The sequence below is a fragment of the Carassius auratus genome, unplaced genomic scaffold, assembly GCF_003368295.1.
Source record: "Carassius auratus strain Wakin unplaced genomic scaffold, ASM336829v1 scaf_tig00214584, whole genome shotgun sequence".
Classification (NCBI taxonomy): Eukaryota; Metazoa; Chordata; class Actinopteri; order Cypriniformes; family Cyprinidae; genus Carassius; species Carassius auratus.
In genome coordinates this window covers 80,059-88,832 of record NW_020527723.1, presented here as the reverse complement: position 1 = coordinate 88,832, position 8,774 = coordinate 80,059, and the positions used below count along the sequence as shown (strand labels likewise).

The 8,774-nt window shown below is 36.2% G+C and overlaps 2 long non-coding RNA genes across 6 annotated transcripts; one reads left to right on the top strand and one right to left on the bottom strand.

Annotated features, from left to right (window-relative positions):
* Window positions 1–655: 655 nt before the first annotated feature.
* Window positions 656–4,158, bottom strand: LOC113092425 (uncharacterized). Of its 5 annotated transcripts, none has more exons than XR_003287563.1 (6): window positions 3,859–4,158; window positions 3,043–3,091; window positions 2,418–2,565; window positions 2,201–2,329; window positions 1,782–1,909; window positions 656–964 (listed from the first exon to the last, which is right to left on the bottom strand). It is a non-coding gene; the product is annotated as an uncharacterized LOC113092425 (long non-coding RNA). The 5 variants fall into 5 exon arrangements; XR_003287564.1 differs by having other exon boundaries at window positions 2,418–2,562; XR_003287567.1 differs by lacking the exon at window positions 2,201–2,329.
* A 1,377-nt stretch (window positions 4,159–5,535) lies between these two features.
* LOC113092424 (uncharacterized) lies at window positions 5,536–8,097 on the top strand. The gene is made up of 3 exons (XR_003287562.1): window positions 5,536–5,808; window positions 6,205–6,270; window positions 7,172–8,097. It is a non-coding gene; the product is annotated as an uncharacterized LOC113092424 (long non-coding RNA).
* The last annotated feature ends 677 nt before the right edge of the window (window positions 8,098–8,774 follow it).

Below are 8,774 nucleotides of genomic sequence, written 5' to 3'. Positions count from 1 at the left end.
CACATGAAATTAAAACTAAAATACTTAACCTCAAGAACTGTTTGTTACAAAGCACATTTGTTTTAAGTCTACATTATGGACCTGTTGTTTTAAGTCTACAAAATGAACACAAAAATAAATCTATGAAATACAACGTATTGGCAGTAAAAGATTTCTACATAAAAATGTAATTGATAATCAGTACGCATAAAGTAATACTCTTCCTCAAGCAATAAAACAGAACAAAAATCTCATGTGCAAATAAAACTTAAACTAAAATGCTACCTCGTGTTCTTGAACCACTGTTTGTTCAAAGAACCTCTTATAATCTACTTGCAAGAGTGTAGTGCCCAGTGCAAAAAATTCACTGTTGGGGATTCACTTCCCTCCAACTCAAAAATATTATGAATAAACTCCCTAATATAGAAACAATGTTTCGGTTAGTTTACATCAAAAACATAAAACGATTTGAAACATACATTTACTGTCCCAATGAAGTGAAGTGAAAGTGATGTGACATTCAGCCAAGTATGGTGACCCATACTCAGAATTCACGCTCTGCATTTAACCCATCCGAAGTGCACACACAGAGCAGTGAACACACACACACACTGTGAACACACACCCGGAGCAGTGGGCAGCCATTTGTCCTGCGGCACCCGGGGAGCAGTTGGGGGTTTGATGCCTTGCTCAAGGGCACCTAAGTCGTGGTATTGAGGGTGGAAGAGAGCACTATACATTCACTCCTCTCACCTACAATTCCTGTCGGCCCGAGACTCGAACACACAACCCTTAAATTGCGAGTCCAACTCTCTAACCATTAGGCCATGACTTCCCCTTAAACAATAGTTCTTTGTTCCAAAGCTTCTCCTGCGAGGATGACAAATGCCCGCGACGCAATGTGTCCATTTTCAAGTTACAGGACATATGGGTAAGGTCTTGATGCTTCAGCCTGCTGGAGGTACTCCACCATATTTGTTCCAACCTAAAGGACAGATAATGCAAATGAATAAAGGTGAAACAGAATGGGAGTGTCAGGGGTGTGGGTATGGGTGGTGGGTTGGGGATTCATTCGAAACTGTTTATTCAATCAAGCAGTCTTTAGAAACAATAGGTCTTGTTTAGCCAGAGCTTTGGATGAGGCAAAATACCTGAAAATTATTACAGCTTGATCTGGCCCACTTTGACAGAGCCACTGACAGGGATGCTAAGCAAGTCAAAAGAGTTTTGGTAACACTTGAAATACTTTAGCTTTACTTTAATTTCTACATTTAATATTCTGCCCTACAAAAGCAAAAGACCTTAACTTGCTAGAGTGTGAAACTGAAAAAAAAAAGACTTTTTTTTTATCTGTCTAGTAAAATTAATTATAGCTAGGACACTAGAAATTTGCCAGTAAGATGTTTTAGTAATGAAAATTATCTACATAAAAAAAAATTGTGAGCTCAGACTTATTTATCCAAGATACATTATAAATTAAATTACAAAGTTCTTATGGAGCATATCTTGTCAACATGTTACTATATATAAGACTGGAATAACGATGTTGGACATTCAGCTTTGATCACAAAAAAAAATGTTCTTAATATATTCAAATAGCAAATATTAATTTATTGTAACAATATTTCACAACATTACTATTTTTGCTGTATTTGGATCAAATAAATGCCTTTGTAAGCAGAAGAGACTTAATTTAAAAACATTTAAAAAATCATACCGATCCCAAACTTTTGAATGGTAGTGTATTCAACCTGGTGAAGTCATTAAATGATTGAAGTAAATTTCTGTAAAGTCGTACTTACAGGCTGAATGTCAATGAAAGCTTTTTTGCTTTCATCAATGCTGGGTCGGACTGTTTTTCTGCCAAATTTGTAGGGTGGAGGTAGAAGCAAAACAGGTAATAGCTTTAGTGCAAGATTTCCCTTTGCATCTGTAGGAAAATAATATTACATTCATCAACACTAGTAAAAACAGTAGCGAGTTGTCATTGAGAATATAAGGCCAGATTTACTAAACAGGTCAAATTAGCGTGAGTCCAAAATCCCATAAAAGTGTAGACTGAAGTGTAAAGTTGTGCTGTTGATCCACTGACAATATGCAAATAAAAAAAAAAACAGATTTTTTTCATCACTGCATTTCTATAGTAATCCTGACAGTACTATGGTGCAAGCTATTAGTAAATCTGGCCCATAATATCAAAATATTGTAGAAACATTTTAACCTTCTGTCATTTCTTCAGCTGTACATGAAAGCTTTGCTTCTCGCTCACAAAAAGCAAGATCCTGTCAGTATACCAGCCATTTTTCAAACAGTTTTCATCTTAATGTAAAATGTGAAAGTCCTGTGCAATCTAAAAGCAAAAATAACAAAAAAAACTTCTCAAAAAAGACTTAATATAACTCATGTTACCATATGACAAAGACATTATGTTAACATACCATGCCTGAGGTAGTTAGCCGAGGAAACTCATGGAGGACCTCAAACATATTTTTCAGATGTACTGTTCCACCTGGCTGATGGGCTGTGTGTTGTTTCTCAGCCATTGTTTAATTTCCTCAGCTCTCTCTTCAGATACGGTTGATTCTACTGGACAAAGAAATAGCAATGCTGTTAATCAAATAGAGGCTTATGAACATTTTTTACATGTAAAAGGATTAGTTTCCATAAAAACAGAAATACTCTTCAGAGCTTTTCAACACTTTAACTAGTAAATCCTGGATGTTTCTAAACTCCATGCAAACTGATTCCTGAATTATACTGCTTAACATTTCACTTTGCTCATAATTTGCTCACAAGTCGTTCCAAACCAGTAAGACCTCCGTTCATCTTCGGAAGACAGTTTCACGGTCTCACGGGTTCGGAACAACATGAGGGTGACTTATTAATGACATAATTTTGATTATTGGGTGAAGTAACGTTAACCCTTTAACTAAACGGGTATAACCACAATAACGTTACCGGATCTTTTTAATAATAGTAACAGCTGTTTTTTTATGGTTTATGGTCATTTTATTATGATCAATGTATGGCAATCATTCAAATTAGATGAGATAAAAGTGTCACCTCCAGCTAAAGGCTGTGGATTTGCCACCACGGACAGTCAATAGCAGGTCTGAGGGGAAAAAACAATATATTTTAGTCCAAGATTAATTGACACTTCAAAAATAATACATTTATTAAATGAATAAATGATTAGAAATGTATTTTTATTGTGAAAAAAAAAAAACCGAAACGCATCAGACAGAAAAAAAATAGGTAACGTTATCTCTGGTGCTCGCAAATGCAGGATGCTTTATGATCTATCATATAACGTTAAGTGATATTTTAAAATCAGAATGGGACATTTTTGCCAATCGGTAACGATTCAATTACAAAAAGACCAATACAAACCTTTATTTCACCAGAAAAAAAGGCTGAAGTCAGTTTGTTTTTAAAATATTTTCTCCTGTAACGATCCAAAATATGCCCGCGACAGATGACCCAAAAATTGGGTTGTTTTGGCTTAGCACTGCATGCAGTAAGATGGGGGATGGGCAAGTCAAGGAATGCACGTTTACATCACATTGATCTCGTGGCATTGAAATTAATTGACTTAATGGACTTTGAAGTAAATTATGTCATTTAACAGTTAAGAAGAAACGTAAGACTTTGACAAAAGGGTCGTTTAACACATAAAAACTGAAGAAAACGTATTTACTATCCAGCAGGCATTACCAGCAAACCAAAACGAGCGAATCTGGCGGTGCATTTAATGTCATGTAAACGTGACTGTTGTCGCACATTTCTTTGCCTTTTTATCGCTTGTTCGCTCATTATTATGTTATGTGTGTAAATATGTTTAAAAATACATGTCAAATGTATAAATATATTGATACGAACCTTATTTCTCCAAATATTACAGCGTGTGTGTGGCATCCACCTCCACCTCGAATTCAGTCAGCCCGCGCAGCGCTGATCCTGCGCGGAGTTGATTTGACCCAATGAGCTGGGTTATTGCGTCCGAGTGGGGGAGGGGGTGCATTGATTCAGCTCTCAGTGAAAACGACCCAGAAAATAACCCAGCGGTTGGGTTACATAGAACTACCCAAAAACTACCCAAGACTGAGAAAATAACCCAAAAAATTTACCCAAATGGCTCAACCCAGCACTTGGGTAGAAAAAATAACCCAGGATTTTTTAGTGTGTGATAAGAAACCAGACTGAGATTCATCTATAATAGAATTAAATGCTTTTTTAAGACGTTTAGCAAAAATTAAGGCTAAAATTTTGTAATCATTATTAAGAAGACATATTGGACGCCAATTATCCAGACAAAGAACATCTTTTTTGGGTTTGGGGAGCAATGTGATAAGGCCTTGTGTAAGTGTAGGGGGGAGAGAGCCTTTTAAAATACTTTCTCTAAAAACTTGCAAAAGAAAAGGTGCTAATTGTTTTGCAAATAATTTGTAGAACTCCGAAGACAAGCCATCAACTCCTGGAGATTTGTTAAGTTTAAGACAATTAATGGCTTCAGTGACTTCCTCCAAAACAAGAGGTAGATCACACATGTTTCTGTCTGCCCCGTTAATTTGACAAAAACTAGGTAATGAATCGAAGAAACATGTAGTAGCGTCGTAATCAAAATAGGAACTATACAAATCTTTATAAAAATCTGCACAAAATTGTGCAATTTTTTTTGGACTGTCAGATATCTGTCCATCAATCTTTAGTCTATGAATTGTATTATGACTGGAATTGTGTCTCTCAAGTTTAAAAAAATAAGATGAATTTTGTTCAACATGCTCTAACCAACGCTGTCTAGATCTAATAAAAGCTCCTTCGGCTTTGGTTCTATACATCTCATCTAGCCTATTCTCAGGGTGTCCGCGGGGTTTTAAAAAGTATTAAAAAGTGATAAATCAAAATGGTCAAATTTAAGGCCATTAAAAGTGTTAAATGTGGTCTCAGAGGTATTATTTTTTTCCAAATTAGGTATTATTTTTTCCAGACTATCAGGTGTCTTATTCTGATTGAAATTCTATCTGCGTTCGTGTTAGTTCGTTTATATGGGCTTTAGCATATCTGGGCACATAATCAAAGATCTTCCGTCTCCGTCTCACTGTATGTTTGATGCTGACGTCATATTCAGTGGTCGTTCGGCATCATCTCAGAACACTTCGCGCTCAACAGAAGTGGCTGGCTTACGTTTTATTTTAGACTTGCTTCAAGGCATATCTTCAACGACTGGACAACCATCGTCGTCTTCATGGACAAATGCAAGTTTTCTAATAGCTGGGTTAACGACCGGTAGTACCGAGGTCCCGTTCAAACCCGGTTCTTGACGCATACAGCGCTATGATTTCCGCGAAGCAGAAAACGAGTACGGAATCTCAAAATCCAGTCATGAAAATGAAACTTACATTTTAATATGGACAGTCATGGAATTTGTGAAAGCATAAATTAATCAAATCAAATCTCCATATGGACCAGTATCTGTAAATGTTAAGCCGCAAAAGTTGTTTGAAATATGAATCCGTGTTCTGCGCGTCTCTGTGTGAATTAATGAATGGCAGAGACGTGCAGGTTTATTTACTACATAAGCTGCGTCCGAAATCGCATACTTCCATACTATATAGTAGGCGAAAAACAGTATGCGAAGCAAGTAGTATGTCCGAATTCTTAGAATTCGAAAAACAGTATGCGAGATGTACCCGGATGGCCTACTACTTCCGGCCGAATTCCGTAGTATGCATAGGATGGACACTACTCTATCCCATGAGGCCACGGGAGAGGACTCGTCATACTCATATTCGAAAATAACGGCAAATCGTGACGCCGCTGTTTTGAAGTGTAAGTACCTTATGGATTAACGCTGTTCATTGTGGTTAAAGTGTACTTGTTTAACATAATCCAAGTAAACGACTGACTTGTTAAAGTTTTACATATTGTAAACTGATGAGACTATTTTGTAAATTGAGTTTAAAAATATGTTTAATAATCATTATCGATGAGAGGCTGTGCCTCAGCTTGTTAAGGCTGCTTTATACAGACGGCTCGTTAAGTAATTTAATGATATAAAGTTACAAAATGTTAAGTAATTGAAACGAGTTAAATTACATTTTACTAGTGTTTATATTTTGATTTTAAAAAATTGTTGGATAACTTACAAGGCAAACTATTGTTAATAGGTGCCTCAGTTTGATCATAAATCATCAGTAATGTGTAAATCCTGTTCTGATCTTACAGAGACTGATGAATACAATCTTGTTCTCATCCACTGATTAAACCCTATCCACTGGAAAGCATATTTCAGTAAGTATATAAATTAAAATTAATCTTAACTACACACACTCTTTACATGTATTTATGTTAGGATAAGCACTGATTTATGCTGTTTTATTTTTTATTACAATATGAATTTCCAGGTATTTCCAGTTGCTATTTTGTCAGTTGCAAAGTACTTAATAACAAATAACTTTTGAAGCAGTTGTGTGTACTGATTTTGTAGCAGTTTCCAGTTGTTTTTTTATACAGGCAACATCGTAACATCTGAAGAATGTTGTCTTGAGAATGGGTGCCACACTTTAGAGAAATACCCATACAAATTATTATCTTTATGTATTTATTTTTTAAAGCTTCAGACAAAACCACATTAACATTTTCATAAAGTAGTATAATAGAGCTTAAAGCAACAGCAAAAGGGAATTTCTTAAGACGTTTCTATAATAATGTCAGGAAAATAAACTTCAGCAGCTTCATTTCAGTAACTGTAGATGAGGACTTTAAATTTGGGAATCAAAAATGAGTGGAAAACAGTGGAAATCTAAAATATACCCCAGGGATAAAGTAATACATATTATAAAATTAAACTTGTTGTAAATATGTTGGTATGCTATGTTATGTGATATGTTTCTAGATTTTCAAATTGTAAAATTTTCATTTTCAACGGTAATATGAATTCCCAGTTATGAGTGTAATATACTTATGTGAATATATAAATACACACACGTTTAAATTTAAATACTTACATGTGTATTTATACATATTTATGTGATTTTTTTTATAGTATTTATATTTCTTAAATAACTAATATATGTATATCTTGATTTGACAGTCTTAAAATTAACTTACACAACTTACACAAGCTTAAACAATAGCACTATGAGAACATGAAGTGATTTGCAGAGTCTTAACCTGTTCAACTGTCCTACAGGTAATCTGCTCTTGAAGAGCTGCACATGGTCATCTGGTGTGACACAGCTGTGCTCAGATTGTCCCGCACATGCTCTCCTGTGCTGACTTCTGTGTTTTGGGGTTCCAGTGTATCATCGTCATGATCTTCCACAACTTCTGGATCAGCAATGTCCTCATTCAGAAGACCGAGGTGGTGGAGCACTGCACAGCATGCAACAACATCTGCACAAAGGCAGGACTCACTTCCAGGGCCTTGAAGAAGAAGATGGAGCACAGCTGGTCTGCATTATCCTGAAGGCTCTCTCAACAATGTTCTGTGCATGAGCATCATTGGTGTTGAATCAAAGCTGTGCAGGATTGTGTTCAGACTCCCTGTCTGCTGTGATGAGGCAGATGTGTGCACTCAAACAAGGATACCCACCATCTCCCAGGATGTGTTTTCCTGCAGGTGGATAGGCCTCCAGTGTTCTTCAGCACCCTGGCATCATACACAGACCCAGGATACTCAACAAAGATATCAAGGTACTTACCATGGTGGTGACCTGCAGCTGAACAGAATGAAACCGCTTCCTGTTGAAATAACATTGGGCTTCACTTGCTGGAGTTTCAATTTGTATGTGACAGCCATCTATTGTGTCAGCTACCAGAAGAAAACTGCTTCCACTGCCCCCAGGTCATCTGTGGTGAAGAAGGCAATCAGCCTCCTCAAAATCCCCATGACAGACCTGACCTGCTCATTCTGTGCACAATGTTATGCAGCTCTTGGATGTCGAAGGCCAGTGACAGCAGCCTGTATGACGCTGTTCACAGTCTGTTAATATGTAGTTTTTGTTTTTTAGAATAAAATTTCAATAGGTTACAAATTTTTTTGCTGATATATCTAAATCTTAACTATATGTATTTACATATGTGTGTATATTGTCTATAATGTATATATTATGTATGTATTAATGTATATATTGTGATGTGTGTATGTGTGTTTCTGTGTATATTTCTATAATGTATTTGTATTTATGTGTATATATCTGTGTGTGTGTGTGTGTGTGTGTATGTGTATTTGTCTAAGCATTCATTCAAGTTTATTAATTTATGTTCGTTTTGTGTAATTTTATTTGTATTTATTTATTACAATAAATTACTTTATATCCTTACATAAAATCAGGTTGTCAATCTGTTCACAGCTGTAGCTGCTGTTATTCTGAGGTAGAAAATTAAAAGCTAAATTTATATTTAGTAAAGGATTTACAAGCTGTCAACGAAGGCATGATCTGCGAACAGCTGACCGACGCCTGCTTTGAATTGTTAATTCAAACGATGTAAAAACGCAGACGAAAGCGGTAAGAAAAACGAAAGACATCACCGATGTACGCTCAGTAGAGGCTCTTTAAATTTACGCGCTGTTGTGACGACGTATGTCACGTGACAATGTCAACATGGCGGATGTAGTACGTCCGAAATCCATTCATACTACCCACATTCATACTATATAGAACGTACTTTTCTAACGGTCTAGTAGTACGTTCAAATTCAAATGTAGTACCCAGTACGCAGTATTCGATTTCGGACGCAGCTATAGACTGAAGCGCATGACGCTTGCATTAATTTCAGCATCTGTTGTCTTC